Here is a 20,800-nt window from a genome sequence, read left to right as displayed (position 1 = left end):
CAATTCCATTGTCTATCATATTGACAGAGCAAATGCAAGGTATTTTTCTTTATTACTGAGGTAATTTTTCTCCTGTATTCAGCAGTATGTCTTAGAAGATGTAATAAAAGAAAACATTTTAAGATTTCCTTCACAAAATGGAATAGACCAGAATTGAGCAGCATAGGATATGATAGGAATAGAAAATTGATCCTACTTTTCCTAATTAATATCTAAGATCAAGCCCAATATCACTGTTCAAATGAGAATATTAGAATTAGAATTTTTAAAAGAACTAACTAGAAAGTTTTGTCTTTGGGAAAAAAAAAAAAAAAAAGTAAAACAATAAATATGAGTGTTAAGTATGCTAGTGTGAGTACTGTCTAGTTTGTGTTTCTCCAAGACCCTCACTTGATACTGGAGATGAGTCTTTTACATACCTAAATAATATGGATTTTATTAAAAACTTCACAATATATAAATAAAGAAAATGATAAATAAAAATACAAACCAATAAATGTTTAAGTAGAGGATATTTTAGTAGCCACAAGATGAAGAATTCATCATGAGCCAGTCATTCCCATTTGAAATGGATGGACCTGGTGTTACTTTTCAAATGCCACAGGTCTGGCAAAGGAACAGTACCATATAGATTCCTACAGCTCATTCCCAGCAGTATATTTCTGTGAAATTCCAAATTATTTTGGGATAATGTAGCATAGCTATAGTTTATGAAAGTTCTCATAGTTATCATATCCTCATAAAACTGTAATGATAGAATTTTCAGCTTATAAAAGAACCAGTTCTGAAGGGCAGAATCGGTTCTGAAGGGCAGAGGGGTCCAGGAAGGCTGGGCGCTCTTCAAGAGGCAAATCCTAATGGCGCAGGAGCGGTCTGTTCCCATGTGCCCAAAGATGAGCCAGCGGGGAAGAAGACCAGCCTGGCTGAACAGAGAACTGTGGCTTGAGCTTAGGAGAAAAAAGAGGGTTTATAATCTTTGGAAAAGTGGGCTGGCCACTAGGGAGGACTATATGGATGTAGCGAGGCTGTGCAGGGACAAAATTAGGAAGGCCAAAGCTCATCTGGAGCTCAATCTGGCTACTGCCGTTAAAGATAACAAAAAACGCTTTTATAAATACATCAACACAAAAAGGAGGACAAAGGAGAATCTCCATCCTTTACTGGATGCAGGGGGAAACTTAGTTACAAGAGATGAGGAAAAGGCGGAGGTGCTCAATGCCTTCTTTGCCTCAGTCTTTAGCGGCAATACCGGTTGTTCTCTGGATTCCCAGTACCCTGAGCTGGTGGAAGGGGATGGGGAGCAGGATGTGGCCCTCACCATCCACGAAGAACTGGTTGGTGACCTGCTACGGCACTTGGATGTGCACAAGTCGATGGGGCCGGAGGGGATCCACCCAAGGGTACTGAGAGAACTGGCAGAGGAGCTGGCCAAGCCACTATCCATCATTTATCAGCAGTCCTGGCTATCGGGGGAGGTCCCAGCTGACTGGCGGCTAGCGAATGTGACGCCCATCTACAAGAAGGGCCGGAGGGCTGACCCGGGAAACTACAGGCCTGTCAGTTTGACCTCAGTACCAGGGAAGCTCATGGAGCAGATCCTCTTGGGAGTCATCATGCGGCACTTGAAGGGCAAGCAGGCGATCAGGCCCAGTCAGCATGGGTTTATGGAAGGCAGGTCCTGCTTGACGAACCTGATCTCCTTCTATGACAAAGTGTCGCGCTGGGTGGACGAGGGAAAGGCTGTGGATGTGGTCTACCTTGACTTCAGCAAGGCTTTTGACACCGTCTCCCACAGCATTCTCCTCAAGAAACTGGCTGCTCTTGGCTTGGACTGGCGCACGCTTCGTTGGGTTAGAAACTGGCTGGATAGCCGGGCCCAGAGAGTTGTGGTAAATGGAGTCAAATCCAGTTGGAGGCCAGTCACTAGCGGCGTCCCCCAGGGCTCGGTGCTGGGGCCGGTCCTCTTTAACATCTTCATCAATGATCTGGACGAGGGCATTGAGTGCACCCTCAGTAAGTTTGCAGATGACACCAAGTTAGGTGCGAGTGTCGATCTGCTCGAGGGTAGAAAGGCTCTGCAGGAGGATCTGGATAGGCTGCACCGATGGGCTGGGGTCAACTGCATGAAGTTTACCAAGGCCAAGTGCCGGGTCCTGCACCTGGGGCGTAATAACCCCAAGCAGAGCTACAGGCTGGGAGATGAGTGGTTGGAGAGCTGCCAGGCGGAGAAGGACCTGGGAGTGATAGTGGACAGTCGGCTGAATATGAGCCAGCAGTGTGCTCAGGTGGCCAAGAAGGCCAACGGCATCCTGGCTTGTATCAGAAATAGTGTGACCAGCAGGGCTAGGGAGGTGATCGTCTCCCTGTACTCGGCTCTGGTGAGGCCGCACCTCGAGTACTGTGTTCAGTTTTGGGCCCCTCGCTACAAGAAGGACATCGAGGTGCTTGAGCGGGTCCAAAGAAGGGCGACGAAGCTGGTGAGGGGCCTGGAGAACAAGTCTTACGAGGAGCGGCTGAAGGAGCTGGGCTTGTTCAGCCTGGAGAAGAGGAGGCTCAGGGGCGACCTTATCGCTCTCTACAGATACCTTAAAGGAGGCTGTAGAGAGGTGGGGGTTGGCCTGTTCTCCCACGTGCCTGGTGACAGGACGAGGGGGAATGGGCTAAAGTTGCGCCAGGGGAGTTTTAGGTCAGATGTTAGGAAGAGCTTCTTTACTGAAAGGGTTGTGAGGCATTGGAACAGGCTGCCCAGGGAGGTGGTGGAGTCACCATCCCTGGAAGTCTTCAAAAGACGTTTAGATGTAGAGCTTAGGGATATGGTTTAGTGGGGACTGTTAGTGTTAGGTTAGAGGTTGGACTCGATGATCTTGAGGTCTCTTCCAACCTAGAAATTCTGTGTGTGATTCTGTGATAAAATCCACAAAATTTATAAAGCTGCAGGTTTTTATCAGAGTATATTTAGACTGGTTTAATTCAAACTTTTTCCCAGCTCTGGTGGTAACCAACAAAGTGGGTAGTCTGTTCAAATGAAGTACTTTATTATTACTTGATCAGAGAGAAGATGGAAAATAAAAAGCTTGATCTAGACAAAAATTTCCAAAGTTAAGTCAACAATATTTGGTAAGCCACATTACACAAGTCTTATATTTCCACCATGATTATATGACGAGAAATGTGGTTTGTAATGGACGTATTTGCATGTATTTTTCAGTTTCATTTTCTACAATTATTGTTTCTAAACAATAATATATAGTTTATACAATGTTTATAGTTTATTATAGTATGTTTCTAAACTGTTTTTTCTTTGTTTGTTTGTTTGTTTGTGTGTTTGTCTTTTGGTAAAATTTTCAAAAAAAAAAAAAAAGGACAAAAGTATCATTAAAACAGTCACAATGAATTGCCTGAGAATTCTTAGGAAAAGAGAATCACAATAAAAATAAGAAATTAAATGCAGAAGGAGAACTGGATTGTGGCCATTTTTTGATTATCTTTACCTCATCTGTACACTGTACATCTGCTGCTGGTCTACTTAATATGAAGGACCAAAGTTTGAATACATCATGATTCCCCATAGCTCTACAGAAGTCATAGCTGTGACAATTTAGAACAGCTAATTAGTCAAATGCGTGCTTTTCTGAAGGCATGAAATAGGTTATATTTTTTTCAAAACAATAGCAAAAAAAAGATAGTAAACAGGACAGATTTTTTTTTCCTTCTGCTGTGCACTCTTAACTTCCACTCACAAATAGTGTTGCTTTGTGCCAGAGAAGTGCTAGTTTTGAGACATATGGCATGTTCCAGCTCCTACTGCAGTCTACAGTTAGGTCATATTCTTAAAATGTGTTCTGAACTGGCAGCAAAGAGTATAGATCAGCTCTTTATGAAAAAGTTTCATTGTAATATGGCAGTTCTGAGCTTACACTTCTCCCTCTGCCTTCTCTCCAAGGGTTCAATAGCAAGCTGACCATCTGTCTATAAAGGAGAAAGCTTTGATATTTATGAACAGTTCAGCTTTTACTCTACTTGGAAACACTCTGCACACTAGTGTGAAATACTCTTAGAAAACGGACCATGACAGTTTTATGAATGGAGTCCATTGTAAATTTAAACTTTGAAATAGAATTTATGGACTAGGCTTGATGCTTAAAAGGGGAATCAACTGGAACAGGTATCTTGAAAAGGCTCTGTAGTTTATGAATAGAGAGGTCCAAAGTGAGCCAAATTTTGCTTTGCACTTCAGAAAAAGATTTCTTAATTTGAAGTAATTTGTTCTCTTCCACAGTGATGATTAAATAAAAGAAAAAGAAAAAAGAAGACAAAGAAAAGGAAATTAGAAGAGACAAAGGGAAAAGGTAAGAGGAAGGGGAAAGGGAAGGGGAAGGGGAAGGAGAAGGGGAAGCGGAAGGGGAAGCAGAAAGGAAAGGGGAAGGAAAGTATACACAAAAAATAATACAATTTCATGCATCAAAATATGTACATATTAACAAATATGCAATAATACAAAAGAAAGAGAAAAACATTATTTGCTTACTTTTAGAGCAACACCAGTTCAGGAAGTTTAAAGAACTAAACGTTTATTCTGACCTTTGCATGATAGTACAATGCAACAGGCACTAGTTTGTCCCCACAAAGAAAACAAATATGGGAATTAATATCTTCAATGTTCAGATGGAAACAGATGGTGTCAGAGAGTCTGACACCACTTGTGGCTAGGTTTCCCTTTAGACTTTTAGGTCTATTAGCCTCAGACTTTAAATATATATATATATGATAGGAGCAAACCTGTTTGACAGTAGATATTAATGGTATCTTGAGGCTTTTTTATTCCTTAGCTACTACTCTTCTGCCTTCTTTAGTTGTCTGATCTGAGTGTTTTCCTCTTTTATTTACAGTTTTTCCAGCTAAGGTTCAATCCAAATTTTCTTCCCTTAACCTTTTCCCCCTTCATCCTTGAACACTTTCACACTTTCCTTCAACTTCTTTTCCATTTATTTCCAGCTGGATCCCCTACCTCCACTCAGCTAATACACACCAAACCATCAAACTGTTTTCTAATTGCCTAAAATTAGTAAAATATTTCTGCATAATTATTATTATTTTCTGTCTTCTTCTGTCCTTTTTTTTTTCTTTTTTTTTTTTTTTTTTTTTCCCTCCCAATTCTTTCCTCTATCACACTCAGGACAATGTGATATAAATCTTGTAACTGACCAATCCCTAAGGTATCTTCAAGATATTTTCTTTTCTTATCACATGTACTAAACTCAAGCTATTTTGAGCATTAAGTTGATGAAAGCCAAGCTTCCATGTATCTGAGAAAACTTGTATCTGATATATCTAACAAAACACCTCTTGGTAGCCTATAGTGGTCTGGTTAAAATGAGAACTCAGTAAACACAATCATAAATGTAAATAAAACTTTTTTTTTTTTTTTTTTTTTCCCATAATTCTGTCCATTCTGTCCTGCTCAATTACTGGGTGAAGGAGAAAAATAAAAATAAAAATAAAAATAATAAAAAAAGCATCACTTCCAGGCTTTACCTGCTTATGGTTATTCAGGGCATGTGCATTCATTTGCACTCTTTTTCACCTTGTCTACCTGCTGTGATCCATCTGTACAGGAAATTTGTCTTATTGTCAGCTTGTAAATATAGCTGACTCTGTGGCAGGTCTGAACTTGCTTGGCGAATTTCATCTATGCAAGTTACTTACATTTTTAAAAAGTTTCATTTCTGACAATACCATATAATGTTTTGCAGGTCACAGAAGGAATTTGGCAAGGTTTATGGCTAAGCAGACGGAAAAATGCTTGGAGAGATCAACAGCAGACATGCTTTAGTAGATAATTCAAAATGCAGTTTTTAAAATAACCTAGCACTACATTACAGGTCACGAATGTATTTCAAAATATACCAAAGACATACTTTCATCTTACCACTTACCATGTGATGACACCTCATCTTTCCAACTCCCAAGAGCCTTTAAGATATTTAATTTTCCTTTCCAATGAAAGGAGATAAATTGACATTTACAGGTGTTTACAAAATCTAAGAAACTTGTGACTCAAGATAATTCTTTGAATAAACTGGTTTTATTTCATACTGTGCCCTTAATAAATGGGAAAAATTTTATGGGTATCTCTTAAAAGTCTTAATCAGTACCTAAAATATAAATAAATACAACTTTTTAATTTTGTTTTTGTTTGTTTGTTTGTTTGTTTGTTGGTTGGTTGGTTGGTTGGTATTTTAGTTTTGGAAACAGGAAAGACTCTGATCTGTCTGTAACTCTAAAGACTCTAACTGCTATGAAATCTGATTCTATTTTTCCATATATATAGCATTTGAGTTCTTATTAACATTGCTTGGCATGGTTATAAACAGCAACAGAAACAGTAAATCTATTTGTACTTAATAATGTTAGTGATTCTAGTTTTCATTTCATTAACTTCCATTCTTCTTGACTTTCTGAAGTTTTACTTCAAACTGGCAGCCATGTATAAGCTTATTTTCATTAGATCAATACGGTCCTGAATTTTTTGTCTCAACAGTTCTTGGTTCAAAAAAATTCACCTACATAAACAGATTATTTAAGTTAAGGCAGAAATTATCAGACAATGAATAGCCATTTGCATGTGGAATTTTCTAAAACATCCTGTTAAAAGGAAGGACTTAAAATTCAATTTAAAGATGGTTAAATTTTAAATGGATGTGTAAAGATGAATGAAAACAGAGAGTCTGCTTCCTAAAATGAAGAAATATTTATTATTACATAAATGACTTTCTGTATAAAACTGTACCCGCCTACAAACATTTTCTTTTAACTTATTAAATTTTGCATTCCAGTTCAAAATTTGTAACTTTGTATCTTGTACCGGAGTGATTAAAAATAAAATAAAAAATGAAGGAAAAAAAAAAAAAAGAAAAAAAAGGGAAAGGGTAAGGGAAAGGGAAAGGGAAAAGAGGAGGAGGGAAAAGAGAAGGGAAGAGGAAGGGAAGGGAAGGGAACATTTATACTGACTCACACAATTCATTACACCTGATCAAAACTAGTCCATGAGAGCCAGATATGAAACTAGGATTAATTTTATGCCTGCCTGACTAGTTACTGGTTACCATCTCTAGGCCATTGAATCCAGACTGTCACTCCCTTTTTGTGTCTCATTTAAAGCTATTTTCCTTTGTTTTTCTTCAGAGCATTCCAGTGTTTAATTCTACCCAGATTCCTCTCTACACCAGTTTCTACATACACATCAGATATATCTGACAGAAGGAGAAAGGAAGGTACATAATGTATTAGGACTACCAGAGATAGCTTTTTTCTCCTCACAAAAGAGTCCGAGTCAGAAATGTCCTCCATGCATGAGATCTGGTATGTAGAGACTAGTTTCTACATTGATTATAATCTGATTATTCTCCTTATCTCTACAGCTCCTGTGGCTGCACTGTCACTACACTGCAAAGCAGGTGCTGTTGACAACACATCTTTGTATTCCTTGTCATGTTTTTTTTTTTTTTTTTTTTTTTTTCTGATCCTGAAAATCTCTGGTTGGAGCTGTCATGGCTCACAGACTGCCATACAAGAGCTATTACTAGCACAGGGAAGGCAAATGTGGTAATTCCCCTCTGACTGACTTTGATAGCTTAACTTGCTTGTGACATTGAAGCCCTGGGAACATTAGTAGTATGACAGCACACCCAGGATGAATTTACCATAATCACTAGAACAGAGGTTCTGACTATTGAAGTCTTCCCTCCAGGCGGTCAGGTCTCCTGAGCACCAGCCTGTTTTGCCAACCCTGCAGCCAACAAGGCAATGTAACTGGTTTAGTCCTGTCTGGCTCTGGATGGTGCCACTCTGCTTGCCTACTCTTGCTTTATCTTTTTTGATACTAATCTACACATTGTGTGCTTTCAGGAAAATATATATACATATATATACATTTATATACTCATATTTATATACTCATATATAAAACTATATATTGTATATAAATAACTGTACTGTTGATGGTCTGGTATGGACAAGATAGTATTACTGATTTTAACGGTGCTTATTCTTAGCTAGCAGTTGCTTTTAAACAATAAAATCCAAAAATCTATTTTCATTCGGAATAAAAGCATTGAAAGTTCTTGCTGGAAGGCTACATATATACATTACATGAAAAAGAGAATATAGGGTTTTACAGTCCTTTTAGTTCCCTAAAAAATTAATTTGTTCAGAGAAAAATTGGAGTAATGACAAAGAAAGAGGATGATTGTATCTAAACCCACCGCAATAAAATATTTTAGAAACTCAGTTCAGTCTCATACAACCTTAAAATAAAATTTCTTCCAAATCAAACTTCCACAATTTATATCTCAATACAGAAGAAAAAAGATTTTCCAAAGGCAAATAATTTAAATTAAACTGATAAGATTTTTTTCCTTATAGCATGAAGGAAAAGAGTGCCAATGTACTCTATCAAGGGATATAGAAATGGCATATAAATTTATTTTAAAATGTCAGAGAAAATAACATCTGGAGGAGGTAATGGTTGACGAGAAACTTGAATGTATTACTTTATTACTTCTAAGTCAATATATGCACATAAAACTTTAGTTCAATATATTCTATAATAGACTAACCAGGCTATACACACGTGTACTCCTATAAAAATCTACATAGTTAGCCACTTAAGCCATAAAACACATTTTAAAAATATATACAAGTCTCTAAAGAATTTGACTGTTACCTGCAGACTGTATTATGTCAGCACAGAGCTTGAGGTCAGTTGGAAATCTCTAGTACCTGCTTAGCCGGAAAAATCAATCTCTGAGTTTCCTGACACTTTTAGCAATTGACAGGAAATAAATAAATACATAAATAAAATATCATACTATCTGAATAACTGAAAATGCAACATATGTGAAGATAACACCCTGCTCTTGAAGGAATTCCTCCAACTTCTGCCACTTTCAGCATCTCTTGCTGCTGAAACTTAGTACCAGCTCTAGTACTAAGTAATACCTAAGTACTATTTTAGCATCAATATTGGAAATTATTTTGAAGATATCAGATCTGGATGTAAAAATTTATCTGGATCTTAGCAATTCTGTAGCAGCATTCCTTGATTGCTGTCTTAGTTTTCAACTTAGAACTCAACTTTATGATTTGAAATAAACAAACAGCAACTTAAAACCACCTAATAAACGTAGAAAACAGTTTAAATTTGGTATAAGCAGCAAATCACTTTAAAAAAATAAAATAATAATAAAAAAAAAAAAAAAGTCTGATCTTTCTGTAATTATAGAAGGCTTTACAACTATGAAGAGAAATATTTTTCCCTCCCTCTGAAAATACTACAACAGTAGTTTTATAAGTAGTTAACAAAGAGCATTGTAAATAGGAATATATTCAAAACTTGCTCAGGGTCATTGGCTGGCCCTCCAGCCTTATCCAAAGCTCTACGTAAGTAGCTGTGAGCCTCCCTTTGCACCAAAAAACATAGGTTTGTGTTGGTTGCAAAGAAGAGTCCTAACCACAGGAACACTCTTAAGTTCTATATCTTACCCATAGACAACTGTGTTCATTAATTGGGGGAAGAAAGTAACATGAAGGCGATGATGTTGAAGGGTCTCATGTGAAAGCTGAAATTCAGAGAAAAGGAGCTTAGAATACAGCAGATACCAAAGCTGAGATCTGGGCACATCACAGTTACTGTATGTTACTTAAATTGATGGTGATTTTCTAAATATAGAAAGGATGCCAGTGGATAGGACGTAAGTATGGTAGCTTGTGTCTGTGAAGAAGGCAAACTGGTGGTACATCTCTAGCAGAAGAGTGAAGGAAATTATAGTATGTATAGTTTCCTAGATTCCCTTCAGCTCTTAGTACAGTGCTATCCTAGAGAAAGGGTTTGCCAATCTGTAGAGATTTCTCCTGACATTGAAACTACTTTTAGCCTCTGTTTGCATCATTTATCTCTGGGATGGCCGTAACAAAAAAAGGTAATGAGATGGATGAGAATGGCAGGTCAATTGAAAGCTCCAGTGCTTTGAAGTGATTGCCATATAGCAGCAGCAGAAGGTAATGCTTGTCAAGAAGGTTGCATATAATGCAATACATGCATTATATGTGTATATATTTATATAAGTATATATTGCTCTTTCTTTGTCAAATTCTTATTACAAAACTGAGCAAGGGAAAGAAAGAAGGTGAAATGTCTCATATAATTTCATTCAGCAGTCTTTAGTGAGTGACTCTTTTCACCATAGATTACCTTTTGCTCCTGACTAGCCAGACATTACTGGACAGAGCTGCTTTCACATTTATAAAAACTGTAAGGCATCTTTATGCCAAGTACCTCTGGACCTAAGTCCATATTTTACTAATGGATCTTCAGTAACTTCTGCTTTTTGCAGCTGTTTTCCTGCCTTTGAATACACCCTCTGTTACCCAGCTGCTTAACTCTGCTGTTGATCACAAAGGACATTTGAATCACTCTCTGGTGTACAGCAAGTCATTTATGTTCGGAAGCACATTTTATATATTCATCCTTATTTCCTCATTCTTATTTCTTCCTCAGGCTGAATGCATTGTTATCATGATCCCAGCACAACATAACAGAGTGAGAAATGTGGACATATTATGGAGATCAGTAGACTGTGTTTGGGAGAAAACAGGGCTATTCTGCAAATAAAAATATATACAAAGGGCAGCTAACACTTTCCAGCCATGGTGGGGAGCCAACCAGTGTTATTATCGACCACACTCTATTATCTCTGAAAGGTTGAGTTGATCAGGAGAAGCTCCTGACAGCTAAAATAATAATAATAATAATAATAATAATAATAATAATGTCACCCTTATCTTCAAGAAGGCCAAGAAAGTTTATCCACGGAAATAGAGACTGGTCAGCCTCACCTCAGTCCCTCAGAATGTGATGAAGCAAACCTTCCTGTAAATGATTTTGAAACATTAAGAACAAAAAGTTGATTGAGAATAATCAGTGTGGATTTAGAAGTCAACATGACTGACTGACCCTGTAGCCTTCCATAATGACAAGGTTTACTCACTCTTGACTTCAGTAATGTTTCAGACACTGTCTCCCTTAATGTCCCCATAGACAAGCTGATGAAGTTTGAGCTAGGTAAGTGGATGGTGAAGTGGTATGAAAACTGGAAGAACTGTTGGGCACAGAGTGTTATAATTTGCAAGATTAAGTTCAGCTGGAATCCATTAACTAGCTATGTATTCAAAGGGTTGATAACGGGCCAAATACTGTTCAGCATTTTCATTATTGATCTAGATGATGAGACAGTGCACACTCAGCAAAGTCTGAGGTTCCTACAAAACTAGGAGGAGCACATGCTGATGAACTAGATGGCTGTGCTGTCATTCAGAGAGACCTCATGAAGAAATAGGCTAACAGTAACGCCATGAAATGCAGCCAAAGTAAATGTAAAGTCTTGCACCAGAGAAGGAATAAGTCCAGGCACCAGTACCAGCAGGAAAGTGAATTTGCAGAGGAAAACCTTGGTGTCTAGGTGGACAATAAGCTGACTGTGAGCCAGAAATGCACCCTTGGTGCAAAGGAAAATGGTATCCTGGGCTGTATTAAAAGTAGTGTAGCCAGCAGCCTGAGGGAGGTGATCCTTCCCTTCTGCTCATCACTGGAGACACACCTTTGGTATAGTAGGTCTACACTTTGGAGTACCACACTACCTACACTTTGGAGTACTGGGTTCCCCAGTACGAGAGAGATGTGGTCATGCTGGAATAAGTCTACCAAAGGTCTCCAAAATAATTAAAAGATGAGAGCATTTGTAATATTAAGAGAGACTGAGAAAGCCAAATTTGCAGAAAGCTGGGGTTTCTCATCCTGGAGAAGAGAAAGCTCAGTGGAATCAATGTCTATAAATACACGGTGGGTATCTGTGCAGGGAAATGCAGAAAAAAACAGTGCCAGATTCTGTGTCCAATTATAAGACAACAGACAATAAGCACAAATTAAAAAACAAGAAATTCCATTTAAACATTAAAATATGTATGTTCTTGAGCATGGATGAACACCAGAACAAGTTACCCAGAGACACCGAGGAGTCTCCACACTTGGAAACATTCAAAGCCCCACTGAACATAATCCTGGGCAAGCTGCTTTAGCTCTTTTGTGTCATTGGACTAGGCCAAGTCCACAGTTGCTGTCAGCACTCAGTAGTACTGTGATGTAAATACCCAAGATTTCTAAATGTTTTCAGAAAGAGTGTTACAGAAGATGAGGGAACTTATTTTAAACTTGAAATGAATTATAACTTGTGGATAGTATCTTATGTTGACTTGAAAACTAGTATATCATTATAATTTAGTGAATATGGAATGTTCACATCATTTACTTCCTTGAGAAAGATACTGATGGCAATCATGATGAAAATACTGTCAGCTGCTTCTTTGAACTGATACATCTATTTTCATTGTGATTCTCAGAGAAGCTGTGGATATCCCATCCCTGGAAGAGTTCAAGACCAGGTTGGATGGGCCTTTGGGCAACCTGATCCAGTGGGAGGTGGCCCTGCCCATGGCAGGGGGGTTGGAAATAAATGATCTTTAAGGTCCCTTCCAACCCAAACCATCATATGATCCTATATACACTTCACAACAGTAGTATTATGCCACTCTTCTTAACTAGGGATATTTGTTGACAATAGGAAAAATCTGATTTTTTATTCCTTTCCTTTCCATCCTACAAAGTTTTCCACTGATAGCTGGGGGAGAGGAAAATAAATAAATAAATTGGCTGAATAGTTGTAAACTACTTTCATTCAAAACTATTCTTATCTGTATCTGGTGTTGAGATGCTTATGGTGATAAAGGCTTTTTGAACCTTTCAAGATCATGTAGAGGAGCACACTCTTCAAAGCTGTCACTGGTCACCCAAACCTTGCAGCATAGTTTACAAAACATTTTAGTGATGCCACAGAAAAAAAAAAAATAAAATAAAATAAAATTAATATCCCAAATATTATATATCCCATATATATATGCAGGAATAGACAGGATGCACAGTTAGGTTACAGAGCCATGTATATTCTCTAGATATTTTGAATGTCTTTTTTTTTTTTTTTTTTTTTTTTTAGTGGAAAAAGCTGCCTTGACTTTTTCTTAAACTTTCAACATTTTTGTTTAACTATGCTTGAGGTTTTTGTTCACTGAGGACAAAGGGAAGTTTGTAAGACAGGTTTATTGACTGTCTAGTCATTTTCTCTTGTCGCCTACACAAGTAATCACGTTTTCAGCTTAGTTCCAATGCTTGCAACCAGACCAACATCTGTTTATTATTATTATTATTATTATTATTTATTTATTTTTATTTCAGGGTGTCTAGGCTCTGGCTGAGAGGATTCAGAGCTCTGCTGAGCACTCACTGCTTCACTGCTTCCATACAGAGCACATATAGAACATATGTTTCCTACATCTGCCAAGAACCATAAATGTTCTCAGCTCTGACATGCTGCATTTCTTCTAATCTCCTAAAGCATAAATGGACGTCCTAATAGCCTTTCTCATCTGTCCACCACACTAGTTTTCTTCATGCCACATCATTTACCTGTAGTTTAGAGGACTTGCTGTGACAGTACCTAGGCGTAGTATCACAATAATATATTTTTATTGCATTATGTCTCCTATTCACATTGAAAACCTGGAGAATGGGCAGGAACACAGGCTTACCTGAATCAGAGCTGACACAATACCAGGTTAGTGTCAATATGCAGGTCAGGGCTCTCTTTCAGAGGAAAGAGACTTTGGAAAGCTAGAGGGATGGTCCAGGAGAAGCATTGTATGTAGAAAGTTCTACATCCAGGACAGACTAACCCTGTGAGTTAATACAGGTAAGGAAATAACGTTTGATCAGTAGGCTAAATATGTTAACAGTATGTCCTTGCAGTATGTAGGCTGACTTTAGGAAGAGCATAACCAGTAGATCAAGGAAAGTGATTATTTTCTTCTACTTAGTGCTTCTGACACCTGCTCTGAAATACTCTATCTAGTTTCACACAGACTCACCCCTTCGTTAGTACAAGGGGGAAATTGAGAAGCTGGGGAATATCTGTTCAAGGTTGACTAAGACAGTTAAGAGGCTAGACCAGAAAATCTATAAGAGGCTGTGGAAACTGAATTTGTTTGATCTGGGCAAGAGAAGGCTAATGACTGGGGGCAGGGGCTCTACAGCTCTAATTTACTTCCCTGAAAACAGCCAAATTCAATTTATAAATCTACAATCCAATAATATGAGGTGGAAGTCACAATTTACAATGGCAGATATTCTGACTATTAACTTTCTTCCTTGTATTCAATAAGAAGTTTTAACTATTGGCTCAAATTGTCCAGTGACCAGTTGGAAAAGCTCTCCTCAGAAATTTTTAATACAATAGGTAAAGCCCTGAGTTATTTAATCTAAACTTGATGTTAGCCCTCCTCTGAGAAGAAGGTTGGCCAAAGACCTCTACAGTCCTTTCCCACACAAGGTTTTGGTTTCTGTGATTCTGATATTTATGTCATGGGAAAAAAAAAAAAAAATAAAGATCTTGAGAGGAAGTATGATGAATAGTAATCATAGCCATAGTAGTCAATAGCAGATAAAATGTTGGTAGAGTGAATGCTTCTTCTTCTGGTAAATAAAAATATTGGTGATGTTATGTCTTGTTGATGAATTCTGGATCAAATGACTGTCAGATTCAGGTTCTAGAGGAATTTTTGCACTTTAATTATATCAATGAGGACTTTGGGATGATCTCAGAGTTTCATCTAACTACATTCTTATAAAGATATATATATATATAAATATTTTTTTTCCATGTGACAGATTTGTACCTTTTCCTCTTTTACTATTGATCTTGAGTTTGACATCATGGTTATATTATACAAACCTCATCCCAGCAATTCTCCACTTCTATGAAGGTTATAATGAAAATTATCTCTCGTAAAGTCTTGTTCATATCAGAACATTGCTTTCTGACTAAGTAATCCTGTCGTGTCTAGCTACTGAGGGTAGAACCACGGTCCCTTTTGAAGTTCTCCATAGCCTTTGTTTCTATCATTTTTAATTTTTCTTGCTTTGAGAGACAAAAAAAAAAAAAATAAAAAAAAAAAAATTCTTCACAGCTGTGTAGAATCAGATTTGAGTACGTGTTACTGACTAAAATTAATTTATTTTTATATTAATTATAAGTTTTTTTTTTTTTCTTTGTTCTTGACTTGTTCTATGTTGACTTTGTTCTCTACTTGTTCTGGACAGTATGCCAGCGTGTTGGCAGATACTGAGCTAATGAGGTGAAGTGCTTCTAAACAGCGTCAGGATGAAGAAAGTCAGTCTAAGCTTTCAAACTCTCCCTCATCTCTAAATAGAAAACAAAAGTGCTTTGTAAATGTCTGAAAGTGGGGGGTTAGACTGATTTTTCAGTGAAGGAAAAGCAGTGGAAATGTCTGGAGGACAGCTCTCCTAGCAGTACAGTGCCAATGAAGTAGTCTGAGATTATACTTACAGAGCAGAATAAACAATGCCTGGCCATAACCTGCTAGTCTTACAATCCATAGCTGTTGCAATAGTTTTGCTTTTTTTTTTAAAGTTACCAGCTAAAAGACTCTTAGAGGCATTCCAGCCTGTACAAAGGGAAACAAATTGGATGTGTGTTGTACAAGTGCAAAGAGCTGTGCTGAGCCTTCCTTCCCAGTATATAAGTGGTCTGCATAAATACAGAGTGAATGCATCATTATATGTATTCTTCTAAAGTTTTGTTGGTTTTAATCTATACAGAGGAGATAATGACAAAAACACACAGGAGAAAAGATTGATTTTAGTCATTTTTATAACTGTCATAATTCATGTTTCTTTGATATAATCCCCAGCCAAAGTCTTTTGGATGAAAATAACCTTTTCTATACTCCCTGAGCTGACTAAATAGTTAGAAAGATGAATAAGTTCAAAAAAACTTTGTCCCATATGTGTATATATGAAAAGGTAAACTGGCTGACTAACCTGTTAGAGGGGATTTGATCAAGGGAGTTTTTGGTTCCGCTATCATTACTGAAATAAAATCTTAATATACCTTGCATATATATAGGTATATTTACATAAAAAAAAAGGGCACAGAATCAGAAGTGTGAACCTCAGTAGTAGGAAGAAATATATAAGCAAAATAAAGTAAATAAACTTTTTTTTTTTTTCTGAAAGATTTTTGTTTACTTGACATTTGGTATGGTGACAGACATTTCCTTAATTCTCTGTGACATCACAAAAAAAAATGATATCTGGGCATATGCAATGGTGACTGCTAAAACTAGACTGAGTATCTAGACCTAAATTAATGTCATTGTAAATGTCCTTAGGACTGCAGAATTTCAGCACTAAATGGATATAACTAATACTGCCAGTGGATTCTTATGATTTCAACCTGTGTGACTTGTTCAGACACTTCAGAACAACTCTAAAATGATTTTGTACTATTTTGGACCAAAGAGGTGTTCATTATGTTTGATATGTTTCAAATTTCAAGTCAAAGATGGGATTCTCCTGGCCAAAACTAGATCATATATATCTCTATGATAAATATTGAAGTTGGAACTGGTTACCCAAGGACACCTTTGCAATCACTGAAAAGAAATAAAAATAATAGACGGATTCATCTCATCCAAAATTGGGGACTCACAGGTTAGTCAGCCAGTTGTCCAGGGTTACCTATTTCTCTTCACTGCCCATGAAGGGAATGTAATGTGGCTATCTATGCTGCTGAAAATGCAAGTCAGTAAGAATCACACCTGAATGCAAATAGCTTCGGTGCATTGGACCTTTGAGTTTAACTCAAAAATCTAATGTAAGACTTCCAAAGCATACTGGCAATTTTGGTTTTAGATATGTCTGCTCAAGCCTCCCACTCCTGTCATTGACTCTCTCCAATAGAAAGTGCAAAAAATATAGCAACACTTCCACACAGGCATAAACTTAGCTCTTACCTCCACATTCTCTTCCTTTATAAATATCTCATTCTGTAGTCCACCTTGTCCTTCTAATCTTCTGAGCTGACCATACATTTGCTTCACTGGTCCTTTTTCTTCTCTTTCTGTTCCCCCAGTGCCTTTGGTTCTGTTATCTGTTTTTCTTGAAAACTTGTCCTCCTGATGGGGATCTAAACTTTCTTGGCATTTTTTTCCACTTAGTTTTTCTCTGTGTAGCTGAGACATTCTTTCTCCTTTTTTCCCTTCCAGTTTCCATGAACAATCTACCAGATCCTTTTGTTCCATTTTATTCTACTTTCTGTAACTAAATCTTTCTTCAAATATGAATTGAGTTGAATTATCTGAATAGACAGTTTTCAGTTACTTCTCTTCCTTTTGATTGAACCTGTCTTTTCAAATTTCCTATATTCCCTGCCGCTTTTCCTTACTCATGTTGACAGTCAGCAGGGTGATCTTGCCTGGTCATAGTCGTGATCACTTATACCCTAGATCACTATATCTAAACAATGTCAAAGTTTTTGTGTTCCTGTGCTGGGTCTGGCTGGGATGGAGTTAACTTTCCCTGCAGCAGCTCATACAGTGTTGTGCTCTGCACTTGAACACCAGAACAGCACTGGTGTCACACCAGTGTTTCGTCTATTGCTGCACAATACTGACACCACATCAGGACTCCCTCCAACCCCCCAGGTGCCAGAAGACTGGGGGCAAGGCAAGAGATGGAGGGGGACATCACTACGACACCTGACCTAAACTAATCAAAGGGATATTCCATGCCATATGATGTCACACTCAGCAATAAAAAGTGGAAAAGGGGAGGGATTGGGGGAGTGGGGGGGAGGGCTCTCATGGTGGAAGCATCTGTCCTCCTGAACTGCTTTTCTCTCTCAGTGCTTCTGCATGGCCTTTTTTAATTATTTATTTATTTATTTCCCCCTCTTCCTTTTCCTTTTAATTAAATTATCCTTATCTCTGACCTTGAGCCCTTTGTGTCTTATTTTCTCCCCCTTTCCTTTTGAGGAGGGGGATTGAGAGAGTGGCCGTGGTGGAACTCGTCTGCCCACCCAAGTAAAACCACCACAGTTCCTTCCATATGCCAAGTCTAGGACACATCCTTTCCAAACCATTTTCATCTAAAGCTCTTCTTCAGGCTTTCATCCTCTTGCACTATTATTATATAAGAATATATTATTATTATATAAAAATATAAAATAGTATATATAGAGAGGGGAACATAAAAATAAATAAAAACTTTTTTTTTCCAATATATAGCCATATATATCAAATCCAATATGAAAGCTATTGCAATGTTCAATCCGTTTCTCCTTACCTGTGATCTTCCTTGATATATGTGCTACCAACTGCAGCTTGACTTAATTTTAAAGAGTCTCCTATCATCTCTGATTCAATACTGAAACTCTACCTTAATCTCCAGCCTCACTACATTTTCATCACCCATTTTTTAAACTTTCTGAATTTAGACCAATGGTTCGTGAGTCAGGCTTCAGTAGTCTATTAATAAAAACAGTTCAAATTTGAAAAAATTATAATATAATTGTGATGCTTGATTTGAATAATATTTCTGCCTGAGCTACCAGATAAGATTTTGATCCTTTCCATGCATGAGAGGAATGCAGTCAGATTGTGTATTTTTACTTCTGTGCCATGGTCAGTGAAATCATTATTACCATCAATAACTTAATAGTGTACCAGGTGATAAGACTACACAGCTAGAACTGATTGCTCAGATGTATTTCTGATTTATTTCTGTGAATCAGTGCACTAGAAGAAATATTCTGTTGTCACTGCCATCTTAAATGTTCTTCCGATGTGTCTAATAAATTTGATGTCTGTGACTCCGGTACTTAGATACTACTGCAATTTAGGCACCTAATAAGTCAATAGGAGTTGAAATATGCACTGATTATCAATGGCAGTACTTGGCTGGAACGCTATGGAAGATTGAAGTCTATGAAACTTTATTAGTTTACATTCACTAAGGATTTATCAGGCAGTCTGAAAAAAAAGAAAAAAAGAAAAAAAGAAAAAAAGAAAAAAAAAAGTTTCATGCTGGCTCCTTTTAAAGTGTGACAGAGTCTGGCAGTGGATTAATAATGTGACTCATGGATGTGACAGTCACTAGGACCTTGTTATAGTCAGAACCAGACTGGAATGTAAGAACTGTAAATCATAAAATTGTCTGAATATATATGAAATCTTATTGAACTGATGATAGAAAAACAGTTTAAACTTGTGACATCTCCTGAGCTTCTTTTATCTGGTGTGTCAGATTTAAAGGGAAAGTTCAGGGTGAAAAGGAGCTAAAGAGCAGATTTTTTATTTATTTATTTATTTTATTTTTTGTTAGGTGTAGATGATGATTTAAAGTGTACTTTGTTCATAAATCTTATTAAAATCTGTATGGTTTCATACACTCATATACACTCATACTAAAATTCATATGGTTTAAGAACTGTGGTACCCATGAGGGATCATAAAATATGTTCTTTTTTTTTTTTTCACATAAAGGGAGTAAATCTCCAAGCTGGATTTTTTCCAAAGTTTCTTTTTCTTTCTTTCTTCCTTTCTTTCTTTCTTTCTTTCTTTCTTTCTTTCTTTCTTTCTTTCTTTTCTTCCTTTTTTTCTTTTTTCTTTTTTTCTTTTTTCTTTCTTTTCTTTCTTTCTCATTCCATTTATATTTTTTTTAAGTTCTGCATGCTTTAACTTTTATGCTAATCTATAGCAAATTGATACATAAAGAAACGCTGAATTCAGCACATTACTGCACATAATTACTGCAATCTAGCATACAGTGAGATGTTCTAACTGAGGAAAACTGTAGAATATGGAAATAATTCTTTAGATAGCATAGTAGTCTAAGTATTGTTTGCTATTGATTAGGTATCTCTTTGTGGTTTTGTTATATTCCTTCATTTTTCACATTTTCTTCTTGTAAAGATGGAATTTTCTTTATGGGGTCCCTTTCCAGAAATGATGTTCTTTGAGGGAAAAAAAGTATTCAGGAAAACACACTTTGTATTCCTAAGTATCCTGTAGAAATCATCATGGTTGTACTTACCTCAGGCTAAGCAGTTGAGCAATGTCTGTAGCAGTCCAAAAGAACTATTAGAGAACAAATCTACCTAGACAAACTTTCTTAAGCACAGACCTGCTTTCATTTCTATCAGTTATAGATATAACCAATAGTTATATCAGCTATAGTTATAACAAGTTATAAGGGGAAATATTCCCATCTATTTATGGCAATATTCAAAACTGTTGTGTTCTTTCTTACCATCAGCCAGAGCTGCTAATTCACTGCCAAGAAAAGCATTATATATATGTTACTTCCCTTCTGGACACAGAAAACACAAACCATCATGAAAACAAGACTTAAGATATCTCTAAAGAAACTGAAAAAAAATCTGGAAATTAAGTCACGTAATATGTCAATAATGCAAACTCTTCCCTGATTTTCAAATGAAAACTGAAAATTATTTCTCTCTCAACAGGGTTGCAGAGGTAGAGAAATTTGAGTTTGACTTTCTAACACAGAAGAAAATAACGTTGCCAAAGCAGTCTGTCCACAGAAATAGTAGGTGAGTGAGATACTAAATGGCATTTTTTTCACACTTAGTTGTGGCTGTATCTTCCCTGTTCACTTGTATGCAGCCAGGAAGTAAGATGAGCAGTTACTGGAGCAGCAGAATTTATTAAGCCTGGTTTCCCATGACCTTCATGCAGTTCTCTCTCATGTGGTTTCTGTAAGTTTCTAACAGTTTTTTTTTTTTTTTTTTTTTTTTTTTTTTTTTTTTTTTGT

The sequence above is a fragment of the Oxyura jamaicensis genome, chromosome 1, assembly GCF_011077185.1.
Source record: "Oxyura jamaicensis isolate SHBP4307 breed ruddy duck chromosome 1, BPBGC_Ojam_1.0, whole genome shotgun sequence".
Taxonomy (NCBI): Eukaryota; Metazoa; Chordata; class Aves; order Anseriformes; family Anatidae; genus Oxyura; species Oxyura jamaicensis.
Note: the sequence above shows the minus strand (reverse complement) of the source record.